Source organism: Pongo abelii, chromosome 13, assembly GCF_028885655.2.
Source record: "Pongo abelii isolate AG06213 chromosome 13, NHGRI_mPonAbe1-v2.0_pri, whole genome shotgun sequence".
NCBI lineage: Eukaryota > Metazoa > Chordata > Mammalia > Primates > Hominidae > Pongo > Pongo abelii.
This window is the reverse complement of record NC_071998.2, coordinates 91211136-91236282: the sequence shown is the minus strand read 5'-3', so window position 1 is coordinate 91236282 and position 25147 is coordinate 91211136. Positions and strand designations below refer to the sequence as shown.

The 25147-nt window shown below is 38.6% G+C and overlaps 1 protein-coding gene and 1 pseudogene across 7 annotated transcripts in view; both read right to left on the bottom strand.

Annotated features, from left to right (window-relative positions):
- INVS (inversin) overlaps positions 1-25147 on the bottom strand; it is a 203359-nt gene that overhangs the window by 108132 nt on the left and 70080 nt on the right. The window contains exon 2 of one of the 7 annotated variants that reach the window (XM_054520365.2): positions 8964-9078. The exons of the other annotated variants lie outside the window; for them this stretch is intronic. The gene's annotated coding sequence lies outside the window, so the exon portion shown is untranslated. The remainder of the gene's footprint in view (positions 1-8963; positions 9079-25147) is intronic. 7 annotated transcript variants of the gene reach the window in all.
- LOC129047954 (homeobox protein NANOG-like) overlaps positions 12229-25147 on the bottom strand; it is a 28118-nt pseudogene continuing 15199 nt past the window's right edge.

The following is a 25147-nucleotide window of genomic DNA, read 5'->3' as shown; positions in this document are numbered from 1 at the left end:
ATCCCAGCACTTTGGGAGGCTGAGGTGGCAGATCATGAGTTCAGGAGATTGAGACCATCCTGGCCAACATGGTGAAACCCTGTCTCTACTAAAAATACAAAAATTAGCTAGGCGTGGTGGTGCATGCCCATAGTCCCAGCTACTCGGGAGGCTGAGGCAGAAGAATTGCTTGAATCCCAGAGATGGAGGTTGCAGTGAGCCGAGATCGTGCCACTGCACTCCAGCCTGGCGACAGAGCAAGACTCCGTCTCAAAAAAAAAAAAAAAAAAAAAAAAAAAAAAAAATGCCAGGTGACGGTGGCTTACATCATGTCTGTAATCCCAGTACTTTGGGAGGCTGAGGAGGGCAGATCACCTGAAGTCAGGAGTTTGAGACCAGCCTGAACCAACATGGAGAAACCCCGTCTCTACTAAAAATACAAAATTAGCGGGACCTGGTGGTGCATGCCTGTAATCCCAGCTACTCTGGAGGCAGGAGAATCCCTTGAACTCGGGAGACAGAGGTTGTGGTGAGCCAGATCGCACCATTGCACTCCAGCCTGCACAAGAAGAATGAAACTCTGTCTCAGAAAAAAAGAAAAAAATCTAGCCCTCAATCTTCAAATGTGTCAACACCATTAAAGTTGAGGAAAGATTAAGAAACTTTTCTAGATTGAAGGACACTAAATAGGTTTGACAAAGGCAATGTGTGATTCTGAACTTAATACCTAAGGATATTATTGGGATAATAATAGGGTCTGAGGATAATATTGTATAAATGTTAATTATCTGATTTTGATGGTGATATAGATATAGATTTTTGTCCATGGTTTCTGGCTCTTAACTCCCACAGACCTTGTTACAGTCTTTTGTTAAAATGTTGGGTGCTTTAGGCCTCAGAAACAGGCCTCAGAAAACAATCTCTCTCTCTGACCTTCTCCTGCTTTCCTTTCACCTGATCCTTTTTCTCCCCAAGGCAGGCCCTTAGAAACTAAAAATATACTCTATTCTTCCTCTGCCTCTGGCCATAAAGAAATTCTCTGACCTACTTTGTCTGACTGTAGGTTACAAGACCTCTGTTTCAAAAGAGCTTTGCCCCATACCCTGGAGGAAGGAATGCTGCAGAGAGGCCAAGATGAATCTGAACAGACAGGCCTTAATGGGTTTCCCCCTCAATCTATTACAATTAGATCACAACTTTTTGGCCCAATCACATTTCTACATGGTTGCTAACCATGCCTATCCAATGAAGTCTCCATAAAAGGCCCAAAAGGATGGGGTACAGGATAGCTAAATATGTGGAGGCTTATAGGAAGGTGAACAAGAAATTCATCCATATGCTGGGAGGGTGGTGCATCCCACTCCACAGAGACAGAAGCTCCTGTGCTTGGGACCCTTCTATACCTTGCATTATGTAGCTTATCTTTTCTTTTTTCTATTTTATTTATTTATTTTGATAGAGTCGGGGTTTTGCAATGTTGCCCAGGCTGGTCTTGAACTCCTGGGATCAAGGGATCCTCTCGCCTCAACCTCCCAAAGTGCTGGGATTGTAGGCATGAGCTATGGTACCCAGACCACGTATCTCTTCAACCGGCTGTTTATTTGTATCTTTTAATATATCCTTTGTAATAAACTAGTAAACCTGTTTCCCTGAGTTATGTGAGCCACTCTAGCAAAGTAATTGAAACTAGACAGGGAGTTGTAGGAACCCCAACTTGAAGCCGGTTTGGTCAGAAGTTCAGGTGGCCTTGACTTGTAACTGGTGTCTGAAGCATGAGGCAGTCTGGAGACTGAGACTTCAATCTGTGGGATCTGATACCATCTCTGGGTACATAGTGTTAGAATTGAATTAGGGGATATCCAGCTGCGTGTCCGCTACAGAACTGACTGCTTGCTTGCTGGTGGAGAGGTCTCCATATATTTGGTCACTGAAGTCTTCTGTGTTGATTGTTGTGTTGAGTGAGAGAGCAGAAAAAAAACCCAAACATGTGGAGTGTGTTTTCTCCCCTCATAATTTCAAACTTGAAGAAAATGCAACATAGCAAAACTTGTGAGTTGCAGCTAAAGCAGTGGTTAGGAAAATTTCACAGGCTTAAATGATTATATGTATTTAAGAAAACTATATATACAATTAGGTAATTATAAATAATATATTTATATATTATGTATATATAATATTTTATAATAATTTTATCATAATAATGATTATATAAAATCATTGACCTAAGATTCCAGCATAAGAAGCTAGAAAAAGATTGAGATAGAACAGCGACCCCTTTCAGGGACCTGCTGGGTCCCACTCAGCATGGAAATAAAGGAACCATTTTGAGTCCCTTCAAGGGAAAGTCCGGCACCCAGCTAGCCTTGAAAAGTAAATGAGCAACCTGATAAGCAAGAAGATAGTAAAAACAGTTTCCCAAGCAAGCCAGAGTCACAAGGTATTTTGATATCCCATGGAAACTAAAAGATAACATCTTAACATATGTTCTTGAGTTGTTTATCAGAAACTCCCACCAGATGAAAAATGCCAACAGCTATCACACAGGCCTCAGATAAAGGAGAATTGAAGGCTGAATTCTGACCATCATTTTTTGTTCTAAATTTCTTCCTGAGGAGCCTTGGAGAAATCATTGAAAAACACAGCATACTAAAATGGAGGTAAGAAGAAATAAAATCTGAAAAGTCTAAATCTATAAAAGAAAGTAGGTTTGTTGCCAAAAAACCTTCCTACCAAATCGAAAAGAAAAAACTCCAGCAGGACTAGATAGTTTCACTGGTAAATTCTACAAAAAACTTAAGAAATAAATAATTCCAATCTTATCAGTCTTACTCAACTTTATAAATAATAGAAGAAGATGAGACAGTTTCCCAGCTTATTTTATGAAGTCTGCAAATCCTGATAGGAAAACCTGACAAAGACATTACAAGAAAAAAAAAAACCGTAAACTATAGACCAATATTCCTTTTAACATTGTTGCAAAAATCCTTAATGTATTAGCAAATTAAATTGAGCAATACATAAAAAGTAGGACTTAATCCCAGAAGTGCAAGGTTGGTTTCATATTTTAAAATCAACTGATGTGGCTGGGTGTGGTGGCTCACACCTGTAATCCCAGCACGTTGGGAAGCCAAGGAGGGCAGATCACTTGAGGTTAGGAGTTCGAGACTAGCCTGGCCAACATGGTGGAACGCTGTATCTACTAAAAATACAAAAATTAGCCAGGTGTGGTGGCGCGCAGCTGTAGTCCCAACTACTCAGGAGGCTGAGGCAGGAGAATTGCTTGAACCTGGAAGGTGGAGGCTGCAGTGAGCCGAGATCACACCACTGCACTCCAGCCTGAGCAACAAAGCGAGACTCCGTCTCAAAAAAAAAAAAAATCAATTGATGTGTTGTGTGTGGTGGGGTGTGTGCCTGTAGTCCCAGCTACTCGGGAGGCTGAGGTGGGAGGATTGCTTGAGCCTAGGAGTTCAAGTCTAGCCTGGGCAACACAGTGAGACTCCATCTCTCTATATTTTTTTAAACAATTGATATAATGAGCAAAATAAATAAAGAACAACAACTACATGATAATTCCAATAGATGTAGAAAAGGCATTTGACAATATTCAACACCAACTCTTGGTTTAAATTCTCAGCGAACGAGAATCAAAAGAAAGTTTCCTCAATCAGTGTATCATTTATCAGTTTTTTGCCTCTCAGCTCCAAATCAGCTTCTTTACCTTGTTTTGTGAGACTAGACCCTGTGAAAATTTCTCCTTTGCCAGTTGCCACAATATTTGACTTTATCTGTAGCAGGTGCAGCAGGGACACTGCAAATAATAGCAGAGGAAGGGGCTCTTCACACTGGTTCCAATGTGCTCTTTTTGCTCCTATGATGCAGATGTCAGAGGTCTATAGGAGACTCAGTGGGTCTCACACTCCAGTAAGTTTCAGCACTACCCCAGTGGGCAACTTTCTGCTCATCAGCCTCAGCTCTCTAGCTCTGGCCCTTGGCATTCCAGTGAACTTCACCATCCAGAGGCACAGCCACACTCATTCCTACGAGGCCTGAATCTCAGCTTCCAAGTTTGTTCCTCCCTTGGATACTCTCCCTAAGCCTCAGAGGTAGTAGCTTCCCCCTACATTTGTTATTCCTGTATTCTTTAGCTCAAGGACATCTTTTAAAAATTGAAGTTAATTTCATGTTTAGTGGTGAAATACTACATGCTTTCTTCCTAAGATCAGAAATAAGGCAAGGATGTCTACTCTAATCACTTCTATTTAAATTTGTAATGGAGGTGTTAGCCAGTAAAATAAGGCTGAAAAAAAGAAAAGAAGGAAGAAAGGAAAGAAGAGAGGAAGGAAGGGCATAAAGATTTGAAAAAAAAAAACCCTCATTTTAATTTATATATGAGATGATTGTTTATGTAGGAGCCTAAAAAAATCTATGAAACGACTAATATAATGAAGAACTTTAGCAAGTTTGCAGAAAAAAGATCAATGCAAAAAGATCAAAGACCTACAAATGACAAGCACACATAAAGATCTCAGCATCATTTGTCATTAGAGAAATGCAAATTAATACCACTACACACCTAAATGGAATAAATGGCTTTATTTAGAATGGCTCAAATGAAAAAGACTATACAAAGTATCCTCATAAGAAAGTGAGGGTATGGAGGAAATAGAACTTTCATTCACTATCAGTGAATGTAAAATAGTACAAGCACTTTGGAAAACTGTTCACCATCTTCTTAAAAGTTAAACGTACACCTGCTATATGACCCAGCCATTCCATTTCTAATGATTTGCCCAAGAGAAATGAAAGCATATGCTTACAGATGAATGTTCTTACCAAACATTAGTAATAGCCCAAAACAGAAAACAACCCAAATGTTCACCAACAGGCAAATGGTTAAACAATCTGTAGTATATCCAAGGCTAGGTGCTGTGGCTTACGCCTGTAAACTTTAAACTTTTACCTTGTTAATGCCTGCAATCCCAGCACTGTAGGAGGCTGAGTCAGGAGGATCACTTGAGACCAGGAGCTTGAGAACAATTTGTAATATATCCATACAATAGAATAATACTGAACAATGATAATATATAAATCATTGGTATATGCAATAATAACATTAATGAATTTCAAAATAATTATACTGAGTGAAAGAAGCTAGGCAAAAAGAATAGTTTTACATGATTTCATTTATATAAAATTCTTGAAAATGCAAATCAATCCGTTGTGACAGAGAACAGATCACTGGTTGCTTGGGGAGGGAGGGTGGAGGCAGAGAGTGGTTGGAAGAAAGGATAACAAATGGTCATGAGGAAACTTTTGAAGATGTGTAAATATGGTACAACTTATCAAATTACACATCTGAGATATACATAATTTGTTACATATCAATTACATTCAAGAAATTACTAAATATACGGAAGGAATAGTGGGGATGGTGGCACAACGCTGTGAATGTGCTTAATGCCACTGAATAGTATACTCAAAAATGGTTAAAATGGCAAATTTTATGTTATGTATATTTTTGCAAGATTTTTATAAAGAATCTGTGCAAAAGAGATTTAAAAAATCAATCAAAATATATTACTGACTGGGCGCAATGACTGATGCATGTAATCCCAGCACTTTGGGCAGCCAAGGTGGGAGGATTGTTCATGGCCAGCAGTATAAGACCAGCCTGGGCAACACAGCGACACCCCATCTCTACAAAAAAATTTTAAAAATTAGCTGGGTATGGGGGCACAAGCCTATAGTCCCAGCTACTTGGGAGGCTGAGGTGGGAGGAATGCTTAACTCAGCAGTTCAAGGCTGCAGTGAGCTATGCTTCTACCACTGCACTTCAGTGTGGGTGACAGAGTAAAATCCTGTACCAGAAAAAAAAAAAAAAAGACATTGCTATCATAGGTAATCTAATATGAAATCTTATTTAAAAACTTTGGTTAGTGTCTTATTGTAGTAGCATCTAAAAATAATATAAAAAAATGAGTAAAGGACTTGAGCACATAACTTCACAAAAGAAAATATAGAAATTATTATTAAGCACATGAAAAGTACTCAACTTCATCAGTCATTAGGTAAATGCAAATTAAAACAAAAATGAGAAACACACTAGAAATGCTAAAAGTAAAAGGACTGACAAAACCAAATATTGCCCAAGATATATGGCATCTGAAACTCTCACATACTGTGTTGTTGGTCAGAGTGTTAAGTGGTAGCAACATTTTGGAAAACCATTAGGCAGTATCTACTAAAGCAAAAAATATGCAGGCACTATTAAAGAGCATTGCACTTTCAGGTATTTATTTGATGAGTACAAATGCCCACAAAAAGACTTGTACAAGAATGTTAATTTTTTCAATTTATTCATAAGATTCTCTCATAATAGCTAAAGACTGTAACCAACCCAAATGTCCATCATCACATGAATGTATAAACAAATTATGACATATTTGTGCAATAGAATATAATTCAGCAACAGAGAAAGAATAAGCTATTATATGTGCAACAATATGGATAAATCTCAAAAATATTATGTTGAGTGAAAGATCCTAGACACAGAAAAATACATACTGCATTATTCCATTTACACACACACACACACACACACACACACACACACTCTTTATTCCCCAAGATGGTGGACTGAAAGCATTGTTAGCATGCCTCCCCCACTTGGAAAGACAAAAGAGTGTGTAGAGAGTCATACTGTGAACTTTTGTTCAAGAAGCAACACAGGAACTTAACAGGAAAACTGACAGAAATCACAGACCCTCTGAAAGAAACGGTGGGCTGCAGTCTACCCTGTGAGCCAGATGGAACACTTAAGACAGTGAACCTGCTCACACACCAAGCACATTGCTACTACAAACAGCATCTGAGAAAGCCATCAAACAAAGATTCTCTATAACCAAGGAACTCAGAGTCTTTACACCAGAAATCATCAAGAGCCAAATTAGGCTATAATAAACCGTAAACATTAAAGTTACATTCTTAAGGGGGAATAAAAAATTAAAAAACACAGTTGAATGAAAAATAAATTCAAAAATACTAGAAGAAATAGTCTACCTAAGTGAGAAGGAACCAGAAAAATAATTCTGACAATATGACAAAACAGGGTTCTACAGTACCCACAAAAGATCACATTAACTCTCCAGCAATGGATCCAAACCAAGATGAAATCTTTGAAATACCAGATAAAGAACCCAAAGGTTGATTGTTAAGCTACTCAAGGAGATGCAAGAGAAAGGTGAAAACCAACATAGTGAAGTTAAAAAAATAATTCATGATATGAGTGATAAATTTTCTAGAGATAGATATTTTAAAGAAAAACCAATCAGAACTTTTGAAAATGAAAGACACATTTAGAGAATTAAAAAATGCACAGGGAAGTTTTCACAATAGACTATAATTAGTAGAAGAAAAAATTTCAGAGCTTGGAGACAAAGCTTTTGAATTAACCCAATCAGACAAGAATAAAGAAAATATAATTAAAAGAAATGAATAAAGTCTCCAAAACATATAGGATTATGTAAAATCACCAAACCAAAGAATCACTAGTGTTCCTGAGGGAGAAGACAAACAAAAAATTTGGAAAACTTATCTGAGGGAATAATTAAGGAAAACTTCCCTGACCTTGCTAGAGATTTAGATAACCAAACACGAGAAACTGAAAGAACTCCTGGGAGATTCATTACAAAAAGGATATCATCAGCTGGACCCAGTAGCTAATGCCTGTAATACCACTTTGGGAGGCCGAAGTGGGAGGACTACTTGAGACCAGGAGTTTGAGACCAGCCTGGGCAACATAGAGAGAATCCATCTCTATAAAAATTAAAAAATTAGCCTGATGTGGTGGTATATGCCTATAGTCCCAGCTACTCAGGAGGCTAAGGTGGGAGGATTGCTTGAGCCCAGGAGGTCAAGGCTGCAGTGAGCCATGATCATGCCACTGCATTCCAGCCTGGGTAACAGAGTGAGACTCTGTCTCAGAAGAAAAAAAAAAGACAACAAAAAGGACATCACCAAGGCATATAATTATCAGGGTATCTAAAATCAACATGAAGGAAAGAATTCTAAGAGCAGTAAGACAAAAGCATCAGGTAACCTATAAAGGAAAACTTATTATACTAACAACAGCCTTCTCAGCAGAAACCTTACAAGCCAGAAAGGATTAGGGTCCTGTCTTTAGCCTCCTTCAACAGAATAATTGTCAGCCAAGAATTTTGTATCCAGCAAAACTAAGTTTCATAAATGAAGGAGAAAAAAGTTTTTTTTCAGATGAGCAAATACTGAGAGAATTTGTCACTACTAGGCCAGCTCTACAAGAAATGCTAAAATGAGCTCTAAATCTTGAAACAAAAGGTCAATATGCACCAGAATAGAACATCTTGAAAGCATAAAACTCACAGAGCCCATAAAACAATAACACATGAAGAAAACAAAGTAGGTAACAGTCAACAATGATGACTGCAATAGTACTTCACATCTCAATATTAACATTAAATGTAAATGGTCTATATCCTCCTGACAGAATGGTTGAAAAATTACAAACCAAATATCTGCTGTATTCAAGAGTCTCACTTAACATGTAAAGATTCTTACAGACTCAAGGTAAAGGGTGGAAAAAGATATTCCAAGCAAATGGAAACCAAAAGCAGGCAAGAGTAGCTATTCTGATGTTAACAAAACAGACTTTAAAGCAACAATGGTTAAAAAAAAAAAAAGACAAAGAAAGTCATTATATAATGATAAAAGGATCAATCCAACAAGAAGATATTACAATCCTAAATATATATGCACCTAACTCTGGAGCTCCCAGAGTTGGACAGAAACACAATAATAGTGGGGGACTTCAACACTCCACTGACAGCACTAGACAGATCATCCAGGCAGAAAGTCAACAAAGAAACACTGGACTTAAACTGCACTCTACAACAAATGGACCTAACCAATAGAGAAAATTCTACCCCAAAACTATAGAATATACATACTTTGCTGGGCACGGTGGCTCACGCCTGTAATCCTAGCACTTTGGGAGGGTGAGGCAGGCAGATTGCTTGAAACCAGGAGTTCAAGACCAACCTGGCCGACATGGCAAGACCCCGTCTATTAAAAAAAACAACAACAAATAAATAAATAAAAGAAAAAAGAATACACATACTTCTTATCAGCAAATGGAACATTCTCTAAGAACATATGATAGGCAACAAAATACGTCTCAATAAATTTTTAAAATTCAAAATCATATCAAAGGTAATCAAGTATCAATAAGGTAAACAAGTATCTTTTCAGACCATAGTGGAGAAAAACTAGAAATCAACTCGAAAAGGACCTCTCAGAATTATACAAGTAATGAAAATTAAACAATTTTCTCCTGAATTATTTTTGAGTTAACAATGAAATCAAGATGAAAATTAAAAAATTCTTTGAAATGAATAATAGTGACACAGTTATTAAAACCTCTGAGATACAGCAAAAGCAGTAGTAAGAGGAAAGTTTATAGCACTAAATGCCTAAATCAAAAAGTTTGAAAGATCACAAATTGACAACCTATAGTCACCCTTCAAGGAAGTAAAGAAACAAGAACAAACAAAACCCCAAACTAGCAAAACAAAAGAAATAACAAAGATCAGAGCAGAATCAAATGAAATTGAAACAAACATAAACAATATAAAAGAACCAATGAAACAAAAACCTGAGTTTTTGACAATGTAAACAAGATTGATAGACCATTAGCTATATTAACCAAAAAAAAAAAAAAAAAGAAGATTCAAATAAGTTCAATTAGAAATGAATATGGAGACACTACAGCAATACCTGTAACACAGAAATACAAAAAGACATCATAGATATACAAAAGATCATTTGAGACTACTGTGAACACCTCTATGCACACAAAGTAGGAAATCTAGAGGAAATGGATAAATTCCTGGAAATACACAGTCCCCCATCTTCAATTAGGAAGAAACAGAAATCCTGAACAAATCAATAACAAGCAGTGACATTGACTCAGTAATTTTAAAAATTGCCAATAACAACAAAAAACGCCCAAGGTCAGATGGATTCGCAGCCAAATTCTACCAGACATTCAAAGAAAAATTGGTATCAATATTACTGAAACTATTCCAAAAGATTGAGAAAGAGGTAATCCTCCCTAACTCATTCTATGAAGCCAGTATCACCCTGATACCAAGACCAGGAAAGGATCTAACAGAAAAAAAAAAAAAAGAAAAAGAAAGACACTACAGACCAATAGCCCTGATGAACACAGATGCAAAAATCCTCAGCAAAATACCAGCAAACTGAATCCAACAGCATATTAAAAAGATAATTCACCCTGGGTTTCATCCAGGGCTGCAGGGATGCTTTAACATATGCAAGTCAATAAGTACAATTAATCACATAAATGGAATTAAAAATAAAAACCACACAATCATCTCAATAGACACAAAGAAAGCATTCAATAAAATCCAGCATTCCTTTATAATAAAAACCCTCAACATATTATTATTTTGAGGTATGTTCTGTCTAAGTATAGAAGGAAGCCACACATGACAAACCCACAACCAATATCTTAATGAATGGGGAAAAGTAGAAAGCATTCCCTGGAAGAACCAGAACAAGACAAGGATGCCCACTTTCATCATTTCTATTCAGCATAGTACTGGAAGTCCTAACCAGAGCAATCAGCAAGAGAAAGAAAGAAAGGACATCCAAATTGGAAATGAGAAGGTCAAACTATCTCTCTTTGCCAATGATATGATTGTACACCTAGAAAACCCTAAAGACTTCTCCAAAAGAATCCTAGATTTGATAAATGAATCCAATTAAGTCTCAGGTTACAAAATCAATGTACATAAATTAGTAGCACTGCTATACACCAACAGTGACCATGCAGAGAATCAAATCATGAACTAAATCCCTTTTAAAATAGCTGCAAAACAACACCACCACCAAAACAAAACAAAAAACTAGGAATATACTTAACCAGAAAGATGAAAGATCTCTACAAGATGAACTATAAAACACTGCTGAAAGAAATCATAGATGAGGCTGGATGCAGTGGCTCACGCCTATAATCCCAGCACTTTGGGAGGCTGTGCATCACCTGAGCTCAGGAGTTTAAGACCACCCTGGCCAACATGGTGAAACCTCATTTGTACTAAAAATACAAAAATTAGCTGGGTGTGGTGGTGCACATCTGTAATCCCAGCTACTCGGGAGGCTGAGGCAGGAGAATAGCTTGAACCCGGGAGGCGGAGGTTGTGGTGAGCTGAGATCGCGCCACTGCCCTCCAGCCTGGGTGACAGAGTGAGACTTCGTCTCAAAAAGAAATCATAGATGATACAAACAAATGGAAACACATCCCACGCTCATTGACTGGAAGCATCAGTTTGTAAAAATGGCCATACTGCCCAAAGCAATCTACAGATTCAATGTAATTCTGATAAAAATACCAACATCATTTTTCACAGAATAAGAAACAATCCTAAAATTCATATAGAACCAAAAAAGAGCCTGGACAGCCAAAGCAATCCTCAGCAAAAAGAACAAATCTGGAGGCATCACAATTACCTGACTTCAAATTATATTACAAGGCTATAGTAATTAAAAACAGCATGGTACTGGTATAAAAATAGATGTATAGACCAATGGAACAGAATAGAGAACCCAGAAATAAAGTCAAATACTTACAATTGATCTTTGACAAAGCATACAAAAACATAAATTGGGGAAAAAAACACCCTATTCAATAAAAGATGCTGGGAAAACTGGATATGCATATGTAGAAAAAAGAAACTGGATCCCTATCTCTCACCATATACAAAAATCAACTCAAGATGGATGAATGACTGAAATCTAAGACCTGAAACTATAAAAATTCCTGAAGAAAACCTAGGAAAAACTCTTCCAGACAATAGTCTAGGCAAAAATTTATGACTAAGACCAAAGCAAATTTAACAAAAACAAAAATAAATGAGACCTAATAAAACTAAAAAGCTTCTGTTCAGTGAAAGAAATAATTATCAGAGTAAACAGACAACCCACAAAATGGAAGAACATATTTCTAAGCTATGCATCTGACAAAGAACTAATAACCAGAATCCACAAGAAACTCAAATAAGCAAGGAAAAAGCCTCTCTATACATAACCTCTAAATATATATAGAGAGAGGTCTAAATATATATATATAAATATATAACCTCTAAATATATATATATTTCTATGCATATACAAAATGAAGTGTTTCTCTTGTAGACAGCAAAAAAAAATTCTATTTATAAAAACTTCAAGAACAGGTAAAACTAATCTTTTGTGTTAAAAATCATAATGGTGTTAACCATGGAGGTGGTGACTGGTTGAAAGTGGGGAAAAAAGGAACTTTCTGGTGTTGCCTAAATGTTTTATGTCCTGACTGTGGTGGTGGTGATGTGAGTGGGTACATTTATTATACATATCTAATTGTATATTTTTCTGTACATTCTTGTATGCACATTTTAACTCAATAATAATAATCATTAAAAAATATTATTGGAACAAATATAAAGATGACGGTATAAAGTTTACATTTTTGCAATCTAAGTTCATTTTAAAAGTAAATCTATTATCAACATTATTTCATAAAAAAGTGTAAGCCCTCAAAAAGGAAATAAAGGACTGTCCTTCCTGAAAGGACAGCTGGTAGCTTTTCACCAATATCTATTTACATCTTTCGTGCCTGAGGAAAATCATTAATAACTGACAATCAATAAATCTATGGCATGCATTACACAGAATTGCCCAGGTAAGAAACAGCTTTATAGCAAAGGATCACAAATTAATTGTAACTTGAGTATCTACTCCTATCATTTTCCATTTGTGGCAAATATTTAAAATCACTGTTTTTTTCTGCATGCAATGTCTTTAAGAATTATGGCATCTCCCTTCCAATGACCTCTTAAATAGGCCTCTTATTGAATCTCTGTTTGAGATGCTCTGGAAGATCTCTTTGAGTGCTCCTCTTACTTTCCCCCATATGCATTTTTTTGTACATCATGTAGCCTATATATGAAGTCATATTATTCTAAATATGTCTTTCCAATGTAGCGAAAGGCCACCCAACTATTTTCAAGAACTGTAGTAACAGGAATAGACTTATTACGTACAGACTATAGGTGCACAGACATACACAAACCTATATGTTAAATACTACACAAACCTATATATGTTAAATACTACAATGATCTTTTCTTCATTTTGTTACAAAATGGTGACGACTTTGTCATCAACAGGAAGCAAGTGGTCTGTGGATTCACAGGAACTAATGCTTTTCAGTGAGGTAAAACAATGCTCTGGTGATCTGCATGGTTTTCCAGCAACATATACTCTCTCTGTTACATGCAACATATACTTCTCTCTTTTACAACTACATCCAATAACTTTGATTTAGCACTGCTAGAAACATTCCCAACACTGGCATTTTAAACATATTAGAATCAGGTGAGGAGCTTTTAAAAAATATCACTGTCTGGTTTCCACCTCAGACCAATTGAATTAGAATCTTGGGAAGTGAAACTCAAGCAATTTTTAAGAATTCCTTTAAAATTTTTTCTCTTGAATTAAAAAAAAGCAACACTTCATTGCATTGTTATTTTAGTATTTCCTCCAAGTATTACAGTTCATATCCATAACTTTACAAAGTCTATTTAAAGTTAATGTTGTATCACTTTATACAAAATGCAAGACCCTTGCAATTGTATAGTTGCATTATCCCCACCCCACACTTTATGCTGTAGATATCATATATATGTATTATACCTATATTTACTATAAATTCCACAATAGTTTTATAATTTTTGCTTTAAATAGCAATATTAATTTTAAAGAAATTAAGAAAAAATAATTGTTTATCTTTAGCTACCTATTTATCTTTTCTGGTCCTTTTTTTTTTTTTTTTTTCCTGAAACAGAGTTTCAATCTGTTGCCCAGGCTGGAGTGCAGTGGCACGATCTCGGCTCACTGCAACCTCTGCCTCCTGGACTCAAGCAATTCTCATGCCTCAGCCTCCTGAGTAGCTGGGACTACAGGCGCATCACCATACCCAGCTAATGTTTTGTATTTTAGTAGAGACGAGGTTTCACCATGTTGCCCAGGGCAGTCTTGAAATGCTGAGCTCAGGTGATCTGCCCTCCTCAGCCTCCCAAAGTGCTGGGATTACAGGCGTAAGCCACTGTGCCCGACCATTATTTCTTTTAATATAGGTTTGTTTGGGATACATTATCTTAGTTTTGTTTGTCCTTATTTCAGTTTTATTCTGGAAAGATAGTTTTACCAGATACAGAATTCTAGATTGACAGTTCTTCCTTTCAGCATTTTAAAGCGATTATTTTACTGTCTGCTTGTGCCTATTGATACTGAAAAGTATGTTGTCACCTGTATTCATGCTTTACTATATTGGATCATGTCTTTTCTTTTCTTAATTATACTTTAAGTTTTGAGATACATGCGCAGAACGTGCAGGTTGGTTACATAGGTATACACGTCCCATGGTGGTTTGTTGCACCCATCAACCTGTCATCTACATTAGGTATTTCTCCTAATGCTATGTCTCCTCTTACCCCTCATCCCCCGGCAGGCCCGTCTGTGATGTTCCCCTCCCTGTATCCATGTGTTCTCATTGTTCAACTCCCATTTATGAGTGAGAACATGCGGTGTTTGGTTTTCTGTTCCTGTGTTAGTTTGCTGAGAATGATGGTTTCCAGTTTAATCCATGTCCCTGGAAAGGACATGAACTCATCCTTTTTATGGCTGCATAGTATTCCATGGTGTATATGTGCAACATTTTCTTTATCCAGTCTATCATTGATGGGCATTTGGTTTGGTTCCAAGTCTTATTGTGAATAGTGCTGCAATAAACATATGTGTGCATGTGTCTTTATTGTAGAATGATTTATAATCCTTTGGGCATATACCCAATAATGGGATTACTGGATTAAATAGTATTTCTAGTTCTAGATCCTTGAGGAATCGCCACACTGTCTTCACAAAGGTTGAACTAATTTACACTCCACCAACAGTGTAAAAGCATTTCTATTTCTCCACATCCTCTCCAGCACCTGTTGTTTCCTGACTTTTTAATGATCGCCATTCTAACTGGCATGAGATGGTGGTATCTCATTGTGGTTTTGATTTGCATTTCTCTAATGACCAGTGATGATGAGCTTTTTTTCATGTGTTTGTTGGCCGAAATAATGTCGTCTTTTGAAGACAGTGTCTGTTTTTTGAGAAGTGTCTGTTTATATACTTTGCCCACTTTTTGATGAGGTTGTTTTTTTCTTTTAAGATTAAGTTCCTTATACATTCTGGATATTAGCCCTTTGTCAGATGGATAGATTGCAAACATTTTCTCCCATTCTATAGGTTGCCTGTTCACTCTGCTGATAGTTTCTTTTGCTGTGCCAAAGCTCTTTAGTTTAATTAGATCCCACTTGTCAATTTTGGCTTTTGTTGCCATTGCTTTTGGTGTTTTAGTCATGAAATCTTTGCCCATGCCTCTGTCCTGAATAGTATTGTCTAGGTTTTCTTCTAGCATTTTTATGGTTTTAGGTCTTACGTTTAAGTCTTTAATCCATCTTGAGTTAATTTTTGTATAAGGTGTAAGGAAGGGGTCCAGTTTCAGTTTTCTGCATATGGCTAGCCATTTTCCCAACACCATTTATTAAATAGTGAATCCTTTCCCCATTGCTTGTTTTTGTCAGGTTTGTCAAAGATTAGACGGTTGTAGATGTGTTGGGTTATTTCTGAGGCCTCTGTTCTGTTCCAGTTTTGGTACCAGTACCATGCTGTTTCGGTTACTGTAGCCTTGTAGTATAGTTTGAAGTCAGGTAGCATGATGTCTCCAGCTTTGTTCTTTTTGCTTAGGATTGTCTCGGCTATATGGGCTCTTTTTTGGTTCCATATGAAATTTAAAGTAGTTTTTTCTAATTCTGTGAAGAAAGTCAATGGTAGCTTGACGGGGATAGCATTGAATCTATAAATTGCTTTGGGCAGTATGGCCATTTTCATCATATTGATTCTTCCTATCTATGAGTACGGAATGTTTTTCTATTTGTTTGTGTCATCTCTTATTTCTTTGAGCAGTGTTTTGTAGTTCTCCTTGAAGAGGTCTTTCACATCACTTGATAGTTGTATTCCTAGGTATTTTGTTCTCTTTGTAGCAACTGTGAATAGGAGTTCACTCATGATTTAGCTGTTTGTCTATTATTGGTGTATAGGAATGCTTGGGAGTTTTGCACATTGATTTTGTATCCCAAGACTTTGCTGAAGTTCCTTATCTGCTTAAGGAGATTTTGGGTTGAGACGATGGGATTTTCTAAATATACAATCATGTCATCTGCAAACAGAAACAATTTGGCTTCCTCTCTTCCTATCTGAATACCCTTTATTTCTTTCTTTTGCCTGATTGCCCTGGCCAGAACTTCCAATACAGGAGTGGTGAGAGAGGGCATCCTTGTCATGTGTCAGTTTTAAAACGAATGCTTCCAGTTTTTTGCCCATTCAGTATGATATTGGCTGTGGGTTTGTCATAAGTCAGTCTTATTATTTTGAGATACATTCCATCAATACCTAGTTTTTTGAGAGTTTTTAGCATGAAGGGGTGTTGAATTTTATTGAAGGCCTTTTCTGCATCTATTGAGATAATCATGTGGTTTTGTCATTGGTTCTGTTTCTGTGATGGATTATGTTTATTGATTTGTGTATGTTGAACCAGCCTTGCATCCCAGGGGTGAAGCTGACTTGATCATGGTGGATAAGCTTTTTGATGTGCTGCTGGATTTGGTTTGCCAGTATTTTCTTGAGGATTTTTGCATCAATGTTCATCAGGGATATTGGCCTAAAATTTTCTTTTTTTGTTGTGTCTCTGCCAGGTTTTGGTGTCAGGATGATGCTGGCCTCATAAAATGAGTTAGGGAGGAGTCCCTCTTTTTCTACTGATTGGAATAGTTTCAGAAGGAATTGTACCAGCTCCTTTTTATACCTCTGGTAGAATTCAACTGTGAATCTGTCTGGTCCTGGGTTTTTGGAGGTTGCTAGGCTATTAATTACTGCCTCAATTTCAGAACTTGTTATTGGTCTATTCAGGGATTCGACTTCTTCCTGGTTTAGTCTTAGGGGGGTGTATGTGTCCAGGAATTTACCAATTTCTTCTAGATTTTCTAGTTTATTTGTGTAGGGGTGTTTCTAGTATTCTCTGATGGTAGTCTGTATTTCTGTGGGATCAGTGGTTATATCCCCTTTATCATTTTTTATTGTGTCTATTTTATTCTTTTCTCTTTTCTTCTTTATTAGTCTGGGTGGTGGTCTATCTGTTGTTAATCTTTAAGAAAAAACAGCTCCTGGATTCTTGATTTTTTGAAGGGTTTTTTGTGTCTCTATCTCCTTTAGTTCTGCTCTGATCTTAGTTATTTCTTGTCTTCTGCTAGCTTCTGAATTTGTTTGCTCTTGCTTCTCTAGTTCTTTTAATTGTGATGTTAGAGTGTCGATTTTAGATCTTTCCCACTTTCTCCTGTGGGCATTTAGTGCTATAAATTTCCCTCTAAACACTGCTTTAGCTGTGTCCCAGAGATTCTAGTACATTGTGTCTTTGCTCTCATTGGTTTCAAGGAACTTATTTATTTCTACCTTAATTTCATTATTTATCCAGTAGTCATTCAGGAGCAAGTTGTTCAGTTTCCATGTAGTTGTGTGTGGTTTTCAGTGAGTTTCTTAATCCTGAGTTCCAATTTGATTGCACTGTGGTCTGAGAGACTGTTATGATTTCCATTATTTTGCATTTGCTGAGGAGTGTTTTACTTCCAATTATGTGGTCAATTTTAGAATAAAGTGGAATGTGGTACTGAGAAGAATGTATATTCTGTTGATATGGGGTGGAGAGTTCTGTAGATGTTTATTAGGTCTCCTTGGTCCAGAGCTGAGTTCAAGTCCTGAATATTCTCATTAATTTTCTGTTGCATTGATCTTTCTAATATTGACAGTGGGGTGTTAAAGTCTCCCATTATTATTGTGTGGGAACCTAAGTCTCTTTGTAGGTCTCTGAGAACTTGCTTTATGAATCTGGGTGGTCCTGTATTGGGTGTATATATTTTTAGGATATTTAGCTCTTCTTGTTGCATTGATTCCTTTACCATTATGTAATACCCTTGTTTGTCTTTTTTGATCTTTGTTGGTTTAAAGTCTGTTTTATCAGAGACTAGGATTGCAACCCCTGCTTTTTTTTTTTGCTTTCAATTTGCTTGGTAAATATTCCTCCATCTCTTTATTTTGAGCCTGTGTGTGTCTTTGCAGGTGAGATGGGTCTCCTGAATTACAGCACACCAATGGGTCTTGACTCCTTATCCAATTTGCCAGTCCATGTCTTTTAATTGGGGCATTTAGATCATTTACATTTAAGGTTAATATTGTTATGTGTGAATTTGATCCTGTCATTGTGATGCTACCTGGTTATTTTGCCTATTCGTTGATGCAGTTTCTTCACAGTGTCGATGGTCTTTACAATTTGGTATGTTTTTGCAGTGGCTGCAACCGATTTTTCCTTTCCATATTTAGTGCCTCCTTCAGGAACTCTTGCAAGCCAGGCCTGGTGGTGACAAAATCTCTCTGCATTTGCTTGTCTGTAAAGGATTTTATTTCTCCTTCGCTTATGAAGCTTAGTTTGGCTGGATATGAAATTCTGGGTTGAAAATTCTTTTCTTTAAGAATGTTGAATATTGACCCTCACTCTCTTCTGACTTGTAGAGTTTCTGTAGAGAGATCGCCCGTTAGTCTGATGGGCTTCCCTTTGTGGGTAACCCGACCTTTCTCTCTGGCTGCCCTTAACATTTTTCCCTGCATTTCACTCTTCGTGAATCTGACGATTATGCTTCTTGGAGTTCCTCTTCTTGAGGAGTATCCTAGTGGTGTTCTCAGTATTTCCTGAATTTGAATGTTGGTCTCTTGCTAGGTGGGGGAAGTTCTCCTGGATAATATCCTGAAGAGTGTTTTCCAACTTGGTTCCATTCTCCCTGTCACTTTCAGGTACACAAATCAAACATAGATTTGGTCTTTTCACATAGTCCTATATTTCTTGGAGTCTTTGTGCATTCCTTTTCATTCTTTTTTTCTCTAATCTTGTCTTCACACTTTATTTCATTAAGTTGATCTTCAATCTCTGACATTCTTTCTTCTAATTGATCGATTCAGCTATTGATACTTGTGTATGCTTCACAAAGTTCTCCTGCTGTGTTTTTTAGCTCCATCAGGTTATTTATGTTCTTTTCTAAACTGGTTATTCTAGTTAGCAATTCCTCTAACCTTTTTTCAAGGTTCTTAGCTTTCTTGCATTGGGTTAGAACACGTTCCTTTACAGAACAAGCTCAGAGGAGTTTATTATTGCCCACCTTCTGAAGCCTACTTCTGTCAATTCATCAAACTCATTCTCTGTCCAGTTTTATTCCCTTGCTGGTGAGGAGTTGTGATCCTTTGCAGAAGAACAGGTGTTCTGGTTTTTGGAATTTTCAGCCTTTTTGCATTGGTTTTTCCTCATCTTCGTGGATTTATCCACCTTCGGTCTTCTATGTTGGTGATCTTTGGATGGGGTTTCAGTGTGCACATCCTTTTTGTTGATGTTGATGTTATTCTTTTATTTTTGTTAGTTTTCCTTCTAATAGGCCCCTATTCTGCAGGTCTGCTGGAGTTTGATGGAGGTCCATTCCAGACCCTGTTTGCCTGGGTATCTGCAGCAGAGGCTGCAGAACAGCAAAGATTGCTGCCTGTTCCTTCCTCTGGAAGCTTTGTTCCAGAGGGGCACCTGCCAGACGCGAGCCAGAGCTGTCCTGTATGAGGTGTCTGTCAGCCCCTGCTGGGAGGTGTCTCCCAGTCAGGAGGCACGGGAATCAGGGACCCACTTGAAGAGGCAGCCTTTCCCTTAGCAGAGCTTGAGCACTGTGTTGGGAGATCTGCTGCTCTCTTCAGAGCCAGCAGGCAGGAACATTTAAGTTTCCTGAAGATGCATCCACAGCCGCCCCTTCCCCCAGGTGCTCTGTCCCAAGCAGATGGGAGTTTTATCTGTAAGCCCCTGACTGGGGCTTCTGCCTTTCTTTCAGAGATGCCCTGCCCAGAGAGGAGGAATCTAGAGAGGCAGTCTGGCTGCAGTAGCTTTGCTGCATTGTGGTGAGCTCCACCTAGTTTGAACTTCCTGGTGGCTTTGTTTACACCGTGAGGGGAAAACTGCCTACTGAAGCCTCAGTAATGGGGGACGCCCCTCCCCCCACCAAGCTAGAGTGTCCCAGGTGGACTTCAGACTGCTGTGCTGGCAGCGAGAATTTCGAGTCAGTGGATCTTAGCTTGCTGGGCTCTGTGGGAGTGGGATCTGCTGAGCTAGACCACTTGGCTCCCTGGCTTCAGCCCCCTTTCCAGGGGAGTGAATGGTGCTCTCTCGCTGATGTTCCCGGGCACCACTGGGGTATGAAGAAAAACTCCCACAGGCAGCTTGGTGTCTGCCGAAATGGCCGCCCAGTTTTTTGCTTGAAACCCAGGGCCCTAGTGGTGTAGGCACCCAAGGGAATCTCCTTATCTGTGGGTTGCAAAGATTGTGGGAAAAGCGTAGTATCTGGACCGGAATGCACAGTTCCTCATGGCACAGTGCCTCACGGTTTCCCTTGGTTAGGGGATCATCATGTCTTTTTCTTTGGCTGCTTTTTTTTAAAAGGTGATATGGTTGTTTTATTCATTTGTACTTAAACCAGGCAAACTAGTACTGATGTCATTGTGATGCAGCAAATACAAGACCACTGTCTATAAATATTAGCATAATCAACCAATTAGGGGCTATAGTAAAACACAGAGCCAAAGGGACTGATGAAATCAGTGAAGTATGTTACAGCTTAATCCTTCACCTTAATAATTGGGTTTTTAACAGTAAGTAAGGCCAGGCACGGTGGCTCATGCCTGTAATCCTAGCACTTTGGGAGGCTGAGGCAGGCAGATCACAAGGTCAGGAGTTCAAGACCAGTCCAGCCAACATAGTGAAACCCAGTCTCTACTAAAAATACAACAAAATAGCTGGGTGTGGTGGTGTGTGCCTGTAATCCTAGCTACTTGGGAGGCTGAGGCAGGAGAATCACATCAACCCGGGAGGTGGAGGTTGCAGTGAGCCGAGATCATGCCACTGCACTCTAGCCCGGGCAGCAGTGCGAGACTCTGTCTCTAAATAAATAAATAAAAATAAAAATAAGCAAAGCCTCCCAATCCCAGAAAATGGGAATACACCTTCACCACATCAATTTGTACTTTTACTTCCTATTCTTGAGGCTAGGTTCTAAATTCTAAAGATATTCAAACTAGTATTATATCTACTTATCTATAGCCAGAGACAGCTTCTATCATGTTGTCCTTAGCAGCCAAGGTTATTAAAACCTTTTTTCTCCAGAAAGATCCCATAGGAAAAAAAGAAATCTCTCTGATTTGGCTCCAATTATACCCCACCCTCCACAAAATCGACTTGATAGGCATAAAGGAAACAAAGATATGAAGGCAGAACATGTGGCTTCCAAACAAGAAAAATCCTATGAGGGAGGCAGGAGGGGAGAGGAAGGATTCAGCCAGTGCTCAGACTGAAATTAAGTAATATCAGTTTCACTCATCTTTACATATCTTCAGGCTGCATGTTCTTGGAATAGTTTAGCAATAAATCTATGGTTTGTGGAGTACTAAAATACCTAGTGGTCTGCTGTATTCCATTGTAGCTTTCTTCAGCAGTTTCCAAGGCAGCCTCCAAGTCACTGAGAAAAGAATTTTGCTGGAACTGCATGCAGGACTTGCAGAGATTCCTCTCCATAGCTATAGAAGGGATTGTTCCAGGCCTCACTGTTCCAGGATTGGGTGCACCAGGTCTGAGTGTTCAGGAATGGCTGTTCTAGGACTGGATGTTCCAGGTCTGGTTGCCCCAGGCTGAACTGCTACAGGTCTGGTTGCTCCGCATTGAAAGGTTCCCAGAAGTGTTTGCCAAGCATCCTTGGGGGCAGGGAGAATAGAGGCTGGGGTAGGTAGGTGCTCAGGCCTTTGGAGTCACACCATTGCTATCCTTTGGGCAGCTGTTTTTCTGCCACCTCTTATATTTTATTCTCTGGTTCTAGAACCAAGTCTTAACCTGTTTGTAGCTAAGATTCAGGATGCTGTAAAGTTCTTGCATCTGCTGGAGGCTGAGGTATTTCTGTCTCTGAAATCTATCACTGAGTACACACAGCTGGGTGGAAGAGAACACAGTTCTGGTCGTCTGTTTCTTGACCAGGACTTTGTCTTCCTTTTTTGCGGTGCTCTTCTCTGCAGAAGTGAGTTGTCTGCCTTTGGGACTGGTGAAAGAATTAAGGCTGTCCAGACTCTGTGTGAGGCATCTCAGCAGAAGATATACGCGAGGATGGATAGTTTGTTTCAGGCCCACAAATCACAGACATTGGCGAAGAGTCTTTACAGTTGGATGCTTCAGAGCAAGGCAGGCTTTGGGGACAAGCTGGATGCACACTCATGTTATTATTGAAAAAGGGGAGGAAAAAATTTAAGAGCTGGACTGTAAAAAAGGCTAAGGCTTTAAGACTCTTTTTCTGGAAGATGTCAGAGGAATATGAGCTCCAGAAGTGAAAGTATGAAGAAGTTGGGAAGAAATGAGTTCCCCCACAGTAACAGAAGGCAACCAGCTCAGTTCAGCCCTTTGGCTGCTTTTAAGAGTTTCTCTTCATCTTTGGTTTTCAGCAATTTGATTAGGGTATTTTCAGGTGAGATTTTCTTTTTTTCGGAGACAGCATCTCACTCTGTCGCCCAGGCTGGAGTGCAGTGGCACGATTCTGGCTCACTGCAACCTCCTCCTCCTGGGTTCAAGCAATTCTCCTGCCTTAGCCTCCCGAGTAGCTGGGATTACAGGCACGCACCACCATGCCCAGCTAATTTTGTATTTTTAGTAGAGACGGGGTTTCACCATGTTAGCCAGGCTGATCTCCAACTCCTGACCTCAGGTGGTCCGCCTGCCTCGGCCTCCCAAAGTGCGGGATTACAGGCATGAGCTACCACGCCCGGCCAAGATTTTCTTTGTATTTATCTTATTGGAGTTCATTACGTTTCTTGAATAATTAAATGTATGTCTTTCACCAAGTTTGGGCAATTTTTAGCCATCATTTTCTTAATTATTTTTCTGCCCCATTCTCTCTCTCCTATCTTTGTAATTACAAACAGTTTGGTCTTTCAATATTGTCCTACAAATCACTGAGACTCACTTTTTTCTTAGTATATTCGCTTCTTTTTTTTTTTTAAAGATTGGTTAATTTCTATTGATCTATCTTCAAGTTCACTGACTCTTCTTTATCTCCAATCTGCTGATAAGCCCTTCTAGTGAATCTTTAGATATTGTATTTTTCAGTTCTAGAATTTCCATTAGTTCTTTTTATAGAGTTTCTATTTTTCTGCAAGACATCCTATCTGTTTATTCATTATGAACATATTTTTTCTTTGCATCCTTAAGCAGAGTTAAAAGACCTGCTTTAAATTCCTTGTCTGCTCATTAAAATCTAGAACAACAAAGATAGTTGTTCTCCATTGTTACTTTTTCTCGTGAGTATGGAACACAGTTTACTGTTTGTCTTCATGTCTAGCAATATTTGAGAATATCTTAGACACTGAAAATGATGTGTTGTAAAGACTGTGGATTCTGTTATGTTATGCTGAAGACTATTCATTTTTTGTTTTAGCAGGCAGATACTTTGGCTGAACCCAAACTCTAAATTATGTTTTTCCTGCATAGGCAGGCAGCAGCTAAATTGCTGATGAGTTATTTTAGCCTTAGCTTGGCTGCCTGACTTTTTCCCCATCTGTTTAGGTTAGGGGTTAGCCAGAGATTTTGGCAGTTTATATGTAGAGGTTAGGCCTTCCCTTATATGAATTTCTCTGTTCTGGAACTCTCTTCTGTTTTTCATTTCTCTTTTTTTTTTGAGATGAAGTCTCACTCTGTCACCCAGGCTGGAGTGCAATGGCACCATCTTGGCTCACTGCAACCTCTGCCTCCCAGGTTCAAGCGATTCTCCTGTCTCAGCCTCCTGAGTAGCTGGGATTACAGGTGTGCACCACCATGCCCAGCTAACTTTTTGTATTTTTAGTAGAGACGGGGTTTCACCATGTTGGCCAGGCTAGTCTCGAACTCCCTACCTCAAGTGATCCACCTGCCTTGGCCTCCCAAAGTGCTGGGATTACAGGTGTGAGCCACTGCACCCAGCCTGAAATATCTCTTCTGACTTACAGCCATTGCCCCAAATGCTGTCCTTTGATTCTTCAAAAAGTAAGAATGCAGATTTCTACTCAGTTTTCATCCTCTTTGAAGAACTGAGTAGGCCCTGTTATAAAAGTGGAAACTCACCCAGTGCTATCCTCTTCTTACGGTCTTCCAAGGGCTGATTACACTACAATTTCTGCCTACTTGGTCATTCTTCAATTCCTCCAGATAGTTGTTTTTATATTTTGTTCAGAGTTTATAAATGTTATCTACTGGAGGGCTGATCCAATAGGAGCTACTACACCATTTTCAAAAGCCATTGCTACTTTAAAGGCTTTCTAGATGGTTGAGTACTGCTGTATCAATCTTGATGATGTGAGAAGTACTTAGGCCATCTCAATCATCTTCATCCTTCTAACTAAGTTAATCTAAGACAATGGTAGCCGTGCACTGACCACTAAGAAAGCACACACCTTGAGCCATCCATCCAACTATTATAACCTGGGACTTGGTATCTAGTGATTTCAAATCTAGTGATTATCACTGGGCTTTCATATTTTCCCCCAAGCAGCCAATTCACTCTATCGAACTAATAATCTGACTCACTGGGTGGAATAGCCACTCAATCTTAAGCTCTATCCTGGCTGGTGATTGGAAGGAACCCTCCTACTCTTGGACAGAATTTCAAGTTGCCCACTGCCTACCTGTAGTGGACTCACAAGTATTATCTGACTCTCTATCTACTTGTTTTTAAATCTTGTGCTAACAATAGCTGCCCTTGATTACAGATAAACTATAATCTTTATGCAGCTCAGTGTCCCCTCCTGCTGAACCTCTGTAACCAGCTTCTCTTAGAGCTTTCCTTGTCCAAGTAGATGAGACCAGTACCAAGCTTCTGTCCTT